Below are 16,103 nucleotides of genomic sequence, written 5' to 3'. Positions count from 1 at the left end.
TAGCAGGTTTAGCAAAGTAACTAAAGGCTAAACATAGCAACTCTGCCTAAGGAGTAAAAATAAGCAGGAATTTTCTGTAAGGCTATGTGATGGCTATTTATACTCTCTCCTTATTAAGCCCACTATGAATCTGGCCTGTCACAACTGTCTCTGAGCTACTCTGCCCTCCCTGAGCCTAGAATTAGTCTCTTAGAGGTGCAGCCTGACTCTGAGGTAAACAGCTCCTGCTGAAAGCTGAAGGTGTCAGAATTTGTCTGATGTGTTTAGCGTTGGGTTGTAATAGACAAGAAGAATACAGCTGATTTTCAGACCTATTTTGTTGGCTTTTTACAAAATAAAACTCAAAGCAAAGAGGATGAAGCAGAATGTTGTAGGGCCCTGTGTGACACTTAGAAATGAAAACAGGCCCTTTGTGAAAGAAAATTCGGGCTAAAAAAAATAGAGGAAAGTACCAGATGGTGAGGTCTATTTACTGTGAAGCAAAACTGTGATGAAAGTAGGGAATGTCTCAGGCAAGTCAATTACACAAGATAAATCGATAGAAGATGTTCTATGGGGATCTAGCTAGCATGGAATTCTGGAATGGGAAGACAACATTAATAGGCTTTCCCTGCTTTGGCGCCTAAGAAGTAAAAATCATATTGACATAAGAAACAAAACAATTGTAATACTATAGATGAAAAGCATATGTTCAGACAAAGTCAATTATGAGCTGTTTCTTGCATAGGCCTCGTAAATTCCTGCCTCTGGGTCTTTCCATACTGTTCCCCTTGCCCAGAATACCCCTGGTACCTTGGGTCTGAAGCCAACCCATCTTTCAAGACCCAGTTCAAGTGCCAATTTGATGACAAAGCCTTCCTTGACCATCCTAGCTCAAAGCCATCTTTCCAGTTGGGGACTTTCAGCAGTACTCTGTCCTATAGCATCTAGACCTTTTGGTGGTGTTTTATAGTTTATATGTTATATATTAATAATGTCTGAATATATTTTCTATTTCTTTTATCTCTCATATTCAGGGCACTATCTCCACCTACATTATCTTTAACATGATGTGCTTACATACTGAGGATATTCAAGCAATTCACGGAATGACCGAGGAATAATTTGGTTGCAAAAGCCTGGACACCTTGAACCAGAGAGAAGAAAAAGGCGTATAGGAAGTCACCTCTCTAGTGTTGCTTCCACTATATTTTGTCTCTCTCTCTCTCTGCACAATACAATCACAGCAACTGGTCTTTCTCCTTGCGGTGCGAAACATGGCTGCTCATCGATCTAAAGGCCAAGAGACATTCTTAACTCAGCTCCAGTTTAAAGAAAAATCCCTATGAAAATATTATGGTCAACCTGGCTTGGTCACGTATTCCCCCCAATTCCCTACACTAATATCAGAACTGTGGCACAAAATCTACATCAGTGAAAATAAGGCTTTCCATCCCATAACTCTACAAACAAATCTAATTATTTAAAACCCATGTTTTTATTACAACCAAGTGAAATCTTTTTAAAATACAGCATGCGTTTTTCCCCTACCTTCACACACAGATTATATCAAATGGAATTTACTAAGGAATAAGGATCATAAACATCAATTAGTGTTTGTGTTGTCATCTACATGTCAACCCAAGGGGCTGATGGGCATGAAACGTGGCTTGCTTTTTATCCAGAACCTCGTATTAGTATAGCCTCAGTGTCTTTTTTCCCCTAAGTTCCCTGTACCTTGCCTCACCAGCAACTAACTTTTGTTAAATGAACAGGTGAAGTGTTATATTTCAAACTACTGGATGATGGGAAATCTGGGAGCCAAGTGTGTTATAACTCAGTACAAAATAAGGTGTATCTTGGAAACGGCAACATTAGCAGCTACTCCCTGCTCAGTTCCTGCTGAAAGGTTCTGTAACTTAGACCCTCTGGCCACAGATGACTAAAAGGTAGAAACACCTGCCTCAGGGTCTCTGGCCCACAGGCACCCACCAGCCAATGACAGGGCCCAGAGCAAAGCTGAGCTCAGTCCGTCAGATTCTCGCTCTTGGGAACAGGGCTGAGAAGCAGAGAATCAGGGAGAAGCAGAGGCTGACACAGTGTGGAGAGTGAAGCTCTGAGCTAGCCCTGGGGCTGAGAGGGTCATGGCTCTCCACCGCTATGGACACAGAAACCACGGGTGGGGGAAAGATGCAGACAGAATGGTGGGAAAGGATAAGTCAGGGGTGAGCACCAAGCCGAGGCAGCTTCATGTCGAGACGGCCAAGACACCAAATGGCTAAAGGGTCACGATGTGGCTGGCGCAAAGAGAGCCGCTCAACTTCATTCTGGTCCTGGCTTTCCTCCAAGTGGCTCCACCTCGCTGTAGCTCCATCTCTTTCCGGCCTGACTGGATTTCTGGCTTGTGCTTCTGCTTCATACTCCCTCGATCCCCTGAAGTGACCAGAGGAAGGTGTGGGCTCTCCTGCTACTCGGAGTGCTTTCGTGCTCCCTGCTAGGTGTGTAACCAGGATCGGTCCACATGAGTTAGAGGAGGTGGTTGTGTCGCTCTGGAACTGGCTATGATCGAATGCTGTGGGCAGCCTCCCTTCTCACCTTGTGCTGTCAGGAGGCAGGACTCAGCACCTCAGTACACCCTCCAAAGACACTTCACGTCCTCAGTTACTGGTAAAGTAACAACTCTTCCAATAATTACGGCAGGTAACCTTTAATGAGCATTTATTAACTAGAAGCCTTGCTAAGTATGTAACCTACTTCATTTAGGCCTTATGACAACCCTGTGAGGTAGATCTATTACTATTCCTATTAAATAGAGGCGCCTTACAGATGCCAAGTAAGTTCTCGGCAACATAGCTAAGAAGCAGTGAAGCTGGGATACAAACTCAAGTAAATCTGTCCCAGAGCCTATGTTCTTAACACTGGGACACACTGAATAATGAAAACTTGATTTTTACTGAAGACTCTCATGAGGGGACTTGGAAGAGTATTCATATCTCTTACCAATATGAGAAACTCCCTAAGATTTCCTTTTAGATAGTTCTGTTCCCGCAAAGTTCCTCCCCTACTGACAACCCTGGGATCTCTCCTCCCTCTTCTCTACCCAGCCTCCAAAAATCTCAACCTGTACGCCCTGCTCAACAAAACCAAAGCATGGCCCTTAGGAGTCCTGATTCTACCCCCAGCCTTGCAGAGACACACATTCCAGTCTCACATCTACTACACGGAGTGAAGGAGCCCCACAGTAATGCACAGGAAAGCAGTCTTTATAGGGTCATATCCTCTCCAGAAAAAAGGGGACATCTTTATAGGTGGCAAAACTCAGGTCAGGTCATCTGAGCAGATGTGTCTTCCTTCTCTTCTTTACCACAAATTCTTGTATTTCTTGATGTATCTGGAGTAACAGCTAAGCACAAGGCTGTAGCAGCACAAAAGGGGCTCTGCCTGAAATCAAATTGCTCTCCTATTCTGGGGGAGTCCGACGTACTGACTACATGTTCATATTCTTGACGAGGGTCTTAGGTTTCTACTGAAGGTTTTGTACATAGAGACCTAATTCTTCCCGAGATGTGCGTCATTTGGTGGAGGGATAAGGCGAGGAATAAGGAGCAAAGCTGGCTCTCAGTTTCAACAAGAGTATTCAGATTATTGCTAACAGAGCTCTCAAGAGCCCAGTGCAGACCAAGTGGTATTCAAAATATCAACTCAACTCAGTTCTATTAAGCCTCCCTTTGTACTGCCACTGGAATTGGTCAACTGTACCTTGAAAAGAATAAACACCAGAAGCTAACATTTCTGGAAGCGGAAGAACCTGGGAAAATCAGCCACGTGTGCAAAGAAAAATCCAGCAAGAAAAGTTTCTTCCTTTGTAATGACGAACCAGAGTGCTTGCTTGTGGGCATATGACCTAATTGACTCATGCTGAAATTAAAGGCAGAACTTAATAACTGGTTTGTGAAGAAGAGGGAATTTAGAACTTCCTTATAGACAAAGAACCAGAAAAAAGAACCTCCACCCCTATGCAGAGATCTGGCTGTTGCATGAAAATTTGGTAGCAAAACTTCTCTTGACCCACTATGCAAAGCATAGTCTCTGTTCACTTTTCCTGGCTCCTCTGATTCGGAGTTTAAAGAACTACTAATTCTCAAGAGCTTTCCTTTTCCATTAAGTTCAGAAAACAATCCTTCAGATTATGAATTAAATTTCACTTTAACAGGATATTTGGTGTAGGGCTTTATACAAGAAATTGTTAGAGATTTTTGTCTAAATTATTCGTCAACTGCTGGTTGTTTGGGAGGGAAAAAAGTACAAGAGTCCTAATGAGAAATTCTGGCTGGGGGTGGGGAGGCTTCAAAACACCACATAACCAAATGAGATCAAATTTCAACTTTCAACTCTTTCAAATATTTTTTTCTCTCTCTGTCCTTCTTACAGTCCAAATTTTAAATTTTATGGCATCTTAAATGTGAGGTCCATAGAGACTTCCGGGAAAAACAAACAAGCCAACAAACAAACATCTGGAACATTCCACCATCTTTTGTTTTCTAAGCCCAAGGACAGTTGGCAGTCTTAGCCATAGGCACCCTTCCTGCTAACGGAATAAAGAAGTTGGGTCATAAAACTACAACTCCTCCTTCCCCACTCTGAGTAAGCTGGACCGAGGCAGACAAGGAAATTACAAACTTCAGGGTAGATCTAGAAGACGAAGTAGGGAGATTATTGGAGACCCTGCCCACACAACATAAATTGTAAAGACAATTCATTCAACCATAAATATTTTTAAGTAAATGACCAAGCCTCTCACTTACTACTTAAAACCAGTCTCATTTTGGCACCAATGCTCCCCTCCATGTATGTAGATCTGATTTCTACCATCTGGGCTGTAAGAGATTTGAGGGGAAAGTATTTGCTCGTCTCTTTCCTAGTGCCTGGAACAGTGTCTTAAACACGTGGTATTCAGTACGTGTTTACTCACTGACTGGGAAGGGACTGTCTGTCAGATCTGGCTGATTCCGAGTGCTGATGTTCATGAGGCTTCCAGGGTGCAGGAAGGCTACAGCAGTGAATATTCAACTGGTAGTGCCATATACCAAAGGGACACGTAAGATTAAGATAAATCTGCGTTCCACTGAGATTTTAGAAAGGTTAGAGGGTCGAGCAAGAGCAGCTGGTTGGTGTTCTTCCGCTAGTAATTATTCAATTTAGTCTTCACTTGGGACAGTGCTGGGTCTAACTACTGTCTGCGATGATTATGTTGGCCATGTCAGTCACTAACATGTGGATCTTGTCTCTACTGGATTAGTGTGTCCAGGATTCCCATGACTCCACTTCTTGATTCTTGATCTCCTGCCAGTGTATTTTCACTGTGACAATTGCACATTGTAAATGCTGCCATGGGATGACTAAGGACATATTTCCTCTAATTCCACTTTCACACAAAGGATCAAGAGAAGAATGGGAAAGAGGATATGTGAGGGGGTGGGGGCTGTTTCTCCCCCAGAGGAAGCAAAGAGTTCCATGGTGCTCCTATCATGAAGTCTGTGCTGTAAGGCACGGCGTATGGAAGTTAAGGGAGAATATAGGCTTCCTCCAAGACAGAGTTGAAGTCAACACATTTATTTTAGATAAGAAATCTCTCTGGTAATTCAGCTTTGGATTTTCCAACTTTCAAGCAGTATTCTTCAAATCCAAATGCTTAAGTTAGTGGGCTTTAATCGTCCTAGTGAGGGATGTCTGACATGGCATGACGGCAGCCTTGCCAATGTCGTTCTCTCATTACATCCCTAGTGTTGCGACCCTTAGATTCTAATCTGCAAGTCGCACCTGCTTACATCTTCTGAGGTTGTGAGCACAGTGGTGAACAAAATTAAGCTTGCTAACTTGCTCAAACCTAAGATGATTTCTCTAGGTCACTGCTTTAGTCACTAGAAAAACAAGAAACCCTCTCTTCAGTGTGTCTAATCACAAATAGTATCATTTCTCCTATTCCTACAGTAGATCCTGAAAAGGGATTATGAAATTACTCAATTGTTCTTTTTTTCATTAGCACCAAGCAGGTGATCTTACTGACTAGAAGGCAGGGGATAGTGATGAATACAGGTGATTTAAGCAGTGTGTCTGAGGCTACCAGGGCAACCACTGATTATTATTGAGTAATTCTAGCATACCTCTATAAAGGTCAGGAGTCAAGGTTTTCCCATGATATATTTTGCTTTAAGATGGGGCTTTTAAAGGAAATTGGGGAGAAAGCAGATGGAGGATGACAGATGAAGATCAGGTTAAAGAACTAAATATAGCACAAGAAAACTGAAGTACTTAAATTTCACAATGTTGGTTTAGGAGATGGTGGGGGAGTTCATGAGTAAATGTAAAAACTGACTTTCTGGTTTCCTAAGTTAGGGCTTCTCAAATTAGTAAGAAATCTGAAATCAGGCCAGATGCAGAGATGTAACTGGAGTTACTTTACTTAGTTCCCTGAGACAAATTTCCTCTGCTGTCCCAGAGTTACCATTTTCTGAACTGACCTGGAGCCCTAGACAGACCGACCTGGAGCCCTAGACACACCAACCTGGACAGGAGTCATGTGGTCACTGAAAGCATAATTCAAGACTTGATTTCACTGAAACACACCAAAAACAACACCTTCTTGGTATAGGTCTTATTCTTCAAACAGCATCTTATGCACTTCCTTAGTTATTGAGGATGTAACAAATTTGAAAAGTTAAAAAGAATTCCTGTGTTCACTTTGGCAGCACATACACCAAAAAATCTGAACAATACAGAGAAGATCAGCATGGCCCCTGGGCAAAAATGCCACGCAAATCATAAAGCATTCCATATTTTAAAAATCAAGCCATCAGGCTGAATGTCTTAAACTTACACAGTGATGCATGTCAATTATTTTTCAATAAAACTGGAAAATAAAAGCACATGTACTTAAAAAATCCTCACAAAGATGTACGCCGCAACTTTAAGAAAAAAGTAAAATGGTGATTTTAAAACTGAGCTAATCTTTCTGAGGTTTCAAAACTGAACAATCCACACACACACACACACACACACACGTGTTAAAAAAATTCCAACACTACAAAAGGGTAGGGTTGAAAGAAAGTCAGTTTCCCTTCCACCAAAGTCCACTGCCCCATCTGCCTCTATCAGAGACAACCACATAGATTCATTCCCCTGTGTCTTTCCAGAAATACTACAAACATGTACACACATCCATAGGTTTATGTATCCCTGGATTCTTATATATAAATAGGAGTATACAATACACACAAATAGTTTTTAAATCTACCTGGATATCAAAATCACCTAGGAGGTTTAAGAAACATACCAAAACTCAGATACCATCCTAGACCAATTAACTCTGAGGCTCCAGCAAAGGAGCGTAGGTATTGACATTTTTTACTTTAGGTTCCCCAGGTGATACTAATATGCAGCCTGGGCTGAGAACCACAGTACCTTGCTTTTCCCCTAATGTACCTTATAAGGTTGTTCTATACCAGCACATATAAAACTACTTCCTTCATTCCTCTGCTGTATGGGGTAGCAGTCTTCTCTAATATATATTTTGGCTATCTTTTACTGATGGTCATCCCTTCAGGTCCCACTCTTTGCCTTTTATAAATGGTGTTACAATATACATCTGTGCCAGAGAACATCCACTCTCTATCCTGCCCTCTTCTCTGGGAGCTAACAGCAAGGATTACATCAACAGGTCTCCTGCACCCTCTGGCTCCCTGCTGGGGTTACCAAGGGGGAGCTCTGGCAAGAGATTAGCAGGAGGAAGGAGAGAGCCAAGGTATTTATTCCCTTGTCTCCCTGTGAAGTTGCCTGCCCCTGACTGAACCCCTTAACCAATATTCCTTTCAAGGTTCTGAGTCTATAGACCTCTCTCCCCTTTTGAGTCTGGTAACCACTTTGTACTCAAGTCCCTCCTGCCTAAGGATAATTGGTTGGGTGCTACTAGTCCTGCTTTCCTGTACTATCTCATGATTTTCCTGCCCCCACTTCTTTGTAAATAAACTCTCCTTGAATAATGCTGTTTTCTCAGCGCTGATGTTTCTTATGATTCTAATACATCATCCTTGGACTTACATCTTTGCATTTATTTCTTTATGAACAATATAATCTTGGCTCCCTCTGGAGACGCAGCTTCTTCACATAAGGCAAAAAGAGGATGGGGAGCCTGGGGTGGCTTGGTTGGTTAAGCATCTGACTCTTAATTTTGGCTCAGGTCATGATCTCAGCCAGAGTTTTGAGAGCAAGCCCCACACTGGGTTCAGCACTAAGTATGGAGACTGCTTAGGATTCTCTCTCTCTGCCCCACCCCCCTCCACTTATACTCTAAAACATTTTTTTTAAGATTTTTTATTTATTTATTTGACAGAGATAGAGACAGCCAGCGAGAGAGGGAACACAAGCAGGGGGAGTGGGAGAGGAAGAAGCAGGCTCATAGCAGAGGAGCCTGATGTGCGGCTCGATCCCATAACGCTGAGATCACGCCCTGAGCCGAAGGCAGACGCTTAACCGCTGTGCCACCCAGGCGCCCCTCTAAACCATTTTTTAAAAATTTAAGAAGAGACATAGTGGGGCAGTCCATACAGCAGCTCCTTTATTACTCTTCTGAGCATTTTTGACAATAGCCTGGGCAGAGCCCCATCACCTGTTCAATTTGTAAGGACTATTAAAATGAACACTGAAGCAATGTCTCGGGGACAAAGACTGCTTCTTTGAGAGAGAAGCTGATAGGCACTGAAAGAGAACCTGCTAGAGCAAATACAGTGAATGAATGAAAGGCAGAATTTTGGAATGCTTTCAGAAACTCTTTCTTTTTGTCATAATGACAGTCAAATTTACACAGAGTCACGGGCTGGAAAGGAATTCCTGGGGCTAAATTATCCCCCAGTGAAAATTTAGGATTGCAATTAGGTTCTCCTCTAATTAGTATGGTTCCAATTGGCTCCACCCAACAGAGAAACAATAGAGTAGATGCAGGGCTTGACAGGACGCTGGAGAGTACACACCTAAGCCTGCTGACTTGGTGCAAACAGCTTAAAGCTTGTCTTGAGAGAGGAGTGCCTCTACTAATTTCGGTGTATTTTGTTATTTGTAGTTAACTGAGTTTTAGGTGCTTTATTTATTTATTTTTTAAAGATTTATTTATCTGAGAGAGAGAGAGAGGATGGGAGTGAGTGAGCAAGCGAGGGAGGGGGAGTGGAGGGGAAGGGGCAGAGGGAGAGAGAGGAATCTCAAACAGATTATGTGCTGAGCCCGACGAGGGGCTTGATTTCATGATCCTGAGATCACGACCTGAGCCGAAACAAGAGTCAGACGCTTACCCGACTGTGCCACCAAGGTGTTTTATTTTAAAATCATCTCAATGTTTTGATGTGGGTTGCTCTGTGTCACACTGGGATCAAAGAAACAAAAATAAATAGTGTCTACTGCCACCACCAAAAGAAATCAATACTAAGGATTTGTTCATTGGTAAGGGGATAGTCTAAGAGCAAAACAATTTTTGCTTATTGAAAAAGGAAACCAATTTTTTTTTTAAGATTTTATTTGAGAGAGCACATGTGTAGGTGAGGAGAGAAGGGGCAGAGGGGAGAGGGAGAGGGAAAGAATCTCAAGCAGACTCTGCACTGAGTGCAGAGCCAGATGTGGGGCTAGAGCCCACAACCCTGAGAAAATGACCTTAAGTTGAAATTAAGTCGGATGCTTAACTGACTGAGCTACCCAGGCGCCCCAGAAACCAGTTCTTATTAACCTCTTAATGTGAACCGGGCCATTTACTCTAAGGGTATGCCGGCATTAACGCATCTGACCCTCACAACAACCTTGAAGGCAGGTCTTATTATTACTATGATTATTCTTACTATTATTGTTACCGTTTCACAAAAGAGGTTTAACTCAGAGAGGACAAATAACTTGCCCAAGTTACAGCTAGGAAATAACAGAGCCAAAGCTTCACTACCAGGCCACACGGGTTTTTCCCTACACCAGATCTCAAAAGCTTTTCGTACACGATAGAACCTATGTCAGCCTTCAGAGAGCTATTTGTAGCCCTAAGTTTATATATAAACTACATCTGTTCTCCTGAATGACTGTTTCCCATAATGCCATCCATTATGAGAAATACATTTCCCCCCTCAAAAGTATTCATATGGAAAAGCCTTTCCTCAACTGTGGAATATTGTTTCATGACGCTAAAGAGAAGTGCTGTAAAGAGCATGTTCTAAGGTCAAATATACATCTAGGAAAGGCGGCATAACACACGCCCTTTGGGAGATTCACAAGGGACATCTTAATGGCTCAAAAGTCCTATAGACAAGAATCTGTGGAACTTATTCAACTGACGGCTCTTGCCTTTCCCCCCACCTGTCCCGCCCTCTTCCTGTATCAGTTTGGGGAATGCTGATTTAGTAGTCTCAAATACCCTGTACATCGTGATGGTCATCTACCACTTTTCAAGCTGTTTTCCTGTCAATGCAAAGGTCTTGATCACCTCACGTTACACGCACAGGTGTTCAATAAAAACACCTGTTGGTTTAACTGATGCACCTACTGTATCTTGTTATGTGACTGAAAGGCATTTTGCCAAGCAGCAGGCTGGCTTCCCGGGGGCACTGAAAAGTGTAGGCCTGGTGAGCTAACTGGGTTCCTCTATGGAGCAAACCCATCAGTCCTCAGCCTCAAATGTTGTGACCAGGGACAAAGGCCAAGGACAGGGTGCTCTTAAGCCCCTCCACTATCTCAAAGGCCAGGGACAGGGTGCTCTTAAGCCCCTCTACTATCATTAGTGCGGGAACCAACAGAGTGCCAGTGATGATACAGGGTTGGTCCTGAAAGCTTTACAATGAGGTCAACCCTGTCCTTATTCTTGTGGAAGTCCATCCACCTAATGCACTAGGCCTATGGCTCTCAGACTTCGGGATGTATCAGAATCACCTGCAGAGCTTGCTGAAACACAGAGAACTGGGTTCCTCCTCCAGAGGGGCTGCTCCAGTAAGTCTGCAGTGGGGCCCGAGAAGGTATATATCTAACAGGCTCCCGGGTGATGCCAATGACACTGGTTCAGGGAGCACACTGAGAACACCACACTGGGCTAAGGCCCTGCCTAGAAGACCAGTGTAGCTGGGACCAAAAGAAGGGTACACGAGATCCCGCTTGGTTTTCTAGACACTTAATGCAGAGAAGGGGTTAAAAATAAGATCCTAAGGCTGTTTCCAACCAGAAATGTGTTTCCGGCTAAGTAAGCATCTGCTTTCCAGACTGACTAAAAAGGTTTAAAAAGCAGTACTTTAATATGATTTTAATTGACCTGATTTAGGATCTGAATATACCAATAAGATAAAGTATATATGTAGGGAGAGAAATAATTCCAAATCTAATACTAAGTGAGAAAAATGGCATTTTAAAATTCCTTCAAAGTCCCCTTACAGGCATAATAGTGCTAAGAGCCATGCACAAAATATTAAGCCCATTTCTTTCCCTAAAGATTCGATAAAAAATTCAAGGTTTACAAATGCCTAACACCTACTTACATATATAAAATGCAGTGCCATAATGCATTTGAGGGCAGATAAATTCAGAATTCATTTATTTATATGTTTAAACACCAAGACTTTATTTAGCATCTACTGTGTGTCATGACAAATTTGAGTAACTGCTTTAGATTATTTAACAAGACTAATTAGTTTACAGAAAAAAATACAGACCTTTTATGATGTTAGCTCATCAAGGGGGAAAGAAAACAATGTGTGTGAAGGAAAACACTTTTCCATTTGCGATTTCCACTATGCTGGAAAACAGGGATGTAGGATGTGGCTAAGCATTTGAATGGTGTCTCTTCCCCCCCTCCTCCCATACCCCCTCTGCTGACAGGCTGTAGGGATCCAAGTGCCACTGACAGCCCTGGTGCTTGGGAAAGAAATCCTGCTGGGTCATGAAGTGTGAGGGCTGCCTTGAGCAATTTTTATGTGAAAAAAATACCCCTGCTAATCACCAAACACATTTAACCAATAAAAATCAGATGGGTCATCAGGCAGGAATCTCTACCCTCAACCAAGTGAGGCCAGCTGGGCTCCTGACTAGCGAAGGAGATCTTGGCTAGGGAATGGGAAAAGCTGACAGAAAGCTACTCAGAAAACAAGAATACGGGTCGCATCAGTGACAAGCTCTGAAAATGCCAAGGAGGCATACTTGGAGGAGCTGTGGCCATGGTGGCCCCAGGAGATGGAAGGTAAGAGGGATGGTTCGGGGCTTGTCCAAGAAACAACCATGAACGAGCTGCCTGGAACCACCATAGAGGTTGTGAGGAGGAACAAGAAGAGGCAACTGATTCCTTGTGAAAAGTGACTCTACTTTCAAATTATTTCCCAAGGTGAGGAATACCATCAAGTTTTCAGGCAAAACAGTCAGAAGAGACCTTTTCTCCTTGGAGGTGGGTGAGAGTCAGAATCCTCAGTCTAAGAGGAAAGATCCTCCTCCACAGAAAAGTGATTCAACCACAGAGGAAAACTTCCTCTTTCAAATCCCTGCATTCCAAAGAATGACAAATCAAGATCATTGTAGTAAAAGCACAGTTGCCTGTTTGGGTGTAACTCTTTTGGCATGAAATAGCACTTAGTAGATAAAATTACTTAAAAAAATATGCCATTTATTATCACTGTTTAATGCATATTATTCATTTTGTGATTCATTTGGTCTCAGTAAATAACAGCTAGGCACACACAGCTCAACTGCGTGGGATGTGGACGTTTCCAAATTATTCAGCAACAGGCATGCCCAGCCCCCCATCTGGTCTTGGTTTAAAGTGGGGCAGCACCTGCCCCTAGATAAGTTCCTCCTTTTCACTGATAACTCAATGATTGGACTGACAGCTCCAGTCTCAGATTCTCCGATTCCAGGTGGGAAGCTCATGGGGGAAGGTGAGGAGAAGAGCCTGGGACATCTCTCTGCACACAAGAAAGACATACCAAGGCTGAGGGGATACAGAGAGAGAAAAGGAATCTCTGAGAGGCAGAAGGACAAGAGGCCCTCCCAAATAAAGTTAACTGCTATTCACAGGGCTAAACATATGAGGTAACAAAAGATGATCTCATTTAATCTTCCCAACACCTTTTTGAGGAGGTATAATTCCTGTTTTATAGATGGGGAAACTGAGGCATAAAGAACTAAAGCAGAAACTCTCATTTGTTTATTACTGTACCTTCAGCATTCAGGATAATGCCTGGCCCACCATAGGTGTTCAAACAGTATTCGTTGAATAAATAAAATAAAACACAAGTAAAATTTTGGAGATACCTCTGAAGTTTTCCCCAGATTTCAGCTGAGAGCAGCTGAATCAAATTCAGGAGCCATGCTTCAGAGAACCAACACTGCCTGGAAGTAGGCCTTGTTTATCCTCTGAATTCCAGGGACTGTTCTCTTGCCTCTCACTGGCCACTAAGAGGTAGAGGACGGTTGACTCTGGCACAATTTGAAGGCATTTGGCGTGTGCACATCTTTTAGGTCACCAGAAATAACTTGGAAATGCATGTGTGTGTGTGTGTGTGTGTGTTAAGCAGAAAGGACAAGAAAAATTAGTTTTATTTATGAGGCTACTGGGCTGTCAGTTATTTATTTTTTAGGGGTGGGGACCACTCAAACAGGGAAAACTCCAAGCTTGGGTTCCTCCCACGGCTATAATCATCCTCCGTCCTCCTAGCATGCTTTCCATCTTAACAAGCCCCTCGTATCCCTACCCCAGCAGTCTGAAGAAAGCATTCACCTAGTAGTTTTTAACTTGAGGAAATTACTGCAGTATTTTATGCCCCTAGTGGGACGTCCCCTAACTTCTTAGCATTTGTTTACTTCCTCCTTAAAAATCACTATCTTTCAGAAAGGCAGTGACACAAGGCCAACATCACTGGTCACTGTGAGAGTGGAGAGTGACTTTTATTTTGTCAGTCCCTTCTAAGCACCCTTTGAACAACCTCCGTAGTTAGAGACAGGTCAGCCCCACTTCTTCCGGCACAGGGAGCCAGGGATGGGCGCGCTCAGGGCCAAGGACAGGCACCAGCCAGTCTATGTCGGTGCCAGGAGTGAAACCTCAGCTTTCCTGCTTTCCATGCCACTGTTTGAGCTGTCTTTCTGATTGCCTCAGTCATTAGCTATGGGTTTTGTTTTGCTTCTTAACTTCTTTGAATCTCACTTATGAGTCATTTGCTTTCAAAGAAGATTCTGAAAATTGACAGGCTGGTCTCCATGCTGCCACTCTATGGTGAGAGCCTTTCCTACCTTTCTACCTTACCCAGGCAACCCAGCACACTCCCAAGGCAGTTTGAGGATTCTGAGGTCACAAAAGCAGAGGCCTGTGTCATTTAACTATTGCTGAATAAACTGACCTAAACTCAGTGGCTTAAAAAACCATGATGTATTATTTCTCATGCATCTGTGGGTTGAATGGCAGCTTTTCTATTAGTCCTTCTTGGACTCACTCATGTGGCTGCATTCAACTGACAGGTGGCCTGGGCTTGGGCACGGCTGGGACAGCTGGGCTTCTCTCTCCAATAGTCTTGCATGCTGAAGGAGACTAGACTAGACTTTTTACATGGCAGCTGGACTCCAGCAAGATGAGATGGGAAACTGCAAGGCCTTGTGGCCTGGGCTCGGATGTTACACACAGTATCATTTGTACCACATTCTATTGGCCAAATCAAGGCAGGAGATGAACGCCAGCCTAAATCTAAGGGCTCCACCTCTTCATGGGTGCTGCAAAGATTCTTTGGCTGTATTTCATCTATCACAGGCCTACCGCCAGGAGATAAGGAGTGAAGCAGGCCAGTTGTGAGAAGAAAGCCACCGTGGAGAGCATCACCTGTTACCAAGTAATACATGGATTTAGGGTGGCCAAATCTTCTAACTTTTCAAAAGAAGTTGGAAATACAGATTTAAAAAAAAATGTATTAATTTTTGAGCAGTTTTAGGTTTACAGAAAAATTGCTCAGAATAACTCAGAGTTTCCATATAACCTCCCCCACTGCCTAAATTCCCCCATAATTAACATCTTTCATTAGTGAGGTACATTTATTAGTAATATTAATTACAGTAGCTAATAACATTAGTTACATTAGGATTCACTCTGTGTTCTCTTGGTTTTACAGGTTTGAACAAATGCATAATATCTGGCATCTACTATTACAGTATCATATAGAATAGTATCACTGCCTTAAAAATGCACGGTGTTCCACCCCATCACACTTCCTCCCCACTCATCTTCTTACTGACTGTATGGTTTTGTCTTTTCTGAATGCCGTATAGTTGGTATTATATCACACTGTAGCATTTTCACAGTGCCTTCTTTCACTTAGTAATCTGAACTCAAGCCTCATTCATGCCTTTTCCTGACTTCATAGCTCTCTTCTTTTTATCACGGGATTATATTCTATTGTCTGGCTGTACCAGTTTGTTTATCCATTCACCTACAGAGGAACATCTTGTTTGCTTCCGAGTGTTGCCAATAACAAATAAAGCTGCTATAAATATTTGTGGGCAGGTTTTTGTGTGAACTTAAGTTTTCAGCTCATTTGAGTGAACACCTATGAGTGTGACTGCTGGACTGCGTTGTATGAGAAATCTATGTTTAGCGTTGTAGGAAACCGCCTAATTGTCTTTCAAAAGGGGTGTCTCATTTTGCATTCCCACCAGCAATGCACAGGAGTTCCTGTTGCTCCACATCCTTACAGCACTTGGTGTTGTCACTGTTTTTGATTTTAGGCATTTTAATAGGTGTACAGAGAGATCTCATTGTTTTAATTAGCAGTTCCCTAATGACATAGGATGTTGAGCATCTTTTCATATGCTTACTTGCATCTAAATGTCTTCCTTGGTGAGGTGTCTGCCCAGATATTTTCCCTAGTTTTTAATTGGGTTGTTTACATATTATTGGATTTTAAGAGTTCTTTGTATATTTTGGATACTGATCCTTTACCAGATATGTGTTTTATAAATATTTTCTCCTATTCTGGGCTTGGCTTTTCTTTCTCTTTATAGTGTCTTTCATAGAGCTCAAGTTTTTAACCTTAATGAAGTTCAACTTAGACATTTTTCTTTCATGGACCATGTACCTAGTCGTTGCC

The 16,103-nt window shown here is 42.6% G+C and overlaps 1 protein-coding gene and 1 non-coding gene across 5 annotated transcripts in view; one reads left to right on the top strand and one right to left on the bottom strand.

Annotated features, from left to right (window-relative positions):
* Positions 1-16,103, bottom strand: part of ARHGAP26 (Rho GTPase activating protein 26) — a 414,131-nt gene that overhangs the window by 54,652 nt on the left and 343,376 nt on the right. The gene's annotated exons all lie outside the window — the stretch shown is intronic.
* On the top strand, positions 6,713-6,820 carry LOC113255411 (U6 spliceosomal RNA). Its single transcript, XR_003316290.1, has one exon. It is a non-coding gene; the product is annotated as a U6 spliceosomal RNA (small nuclear RNA).

This window comes from Ursus arctos, unplaced genomic scaffold, assembly GCF_023065955.2.
Source record: "Ursus arctos isolate Adak ecotype North America unplaced genomic scaffold, UrsArc2.0 scaffold_5, whole genome shotgun sequence".
Lineage (NCBI taxonomy): Eukaryota > Metazoa > Chordata > Mammalia > Carnivora > Ursidae > Ursus > Ursus arctos.
This window is presented reverse-complemented; position numbering and strand designations above follow the sequence as displayed.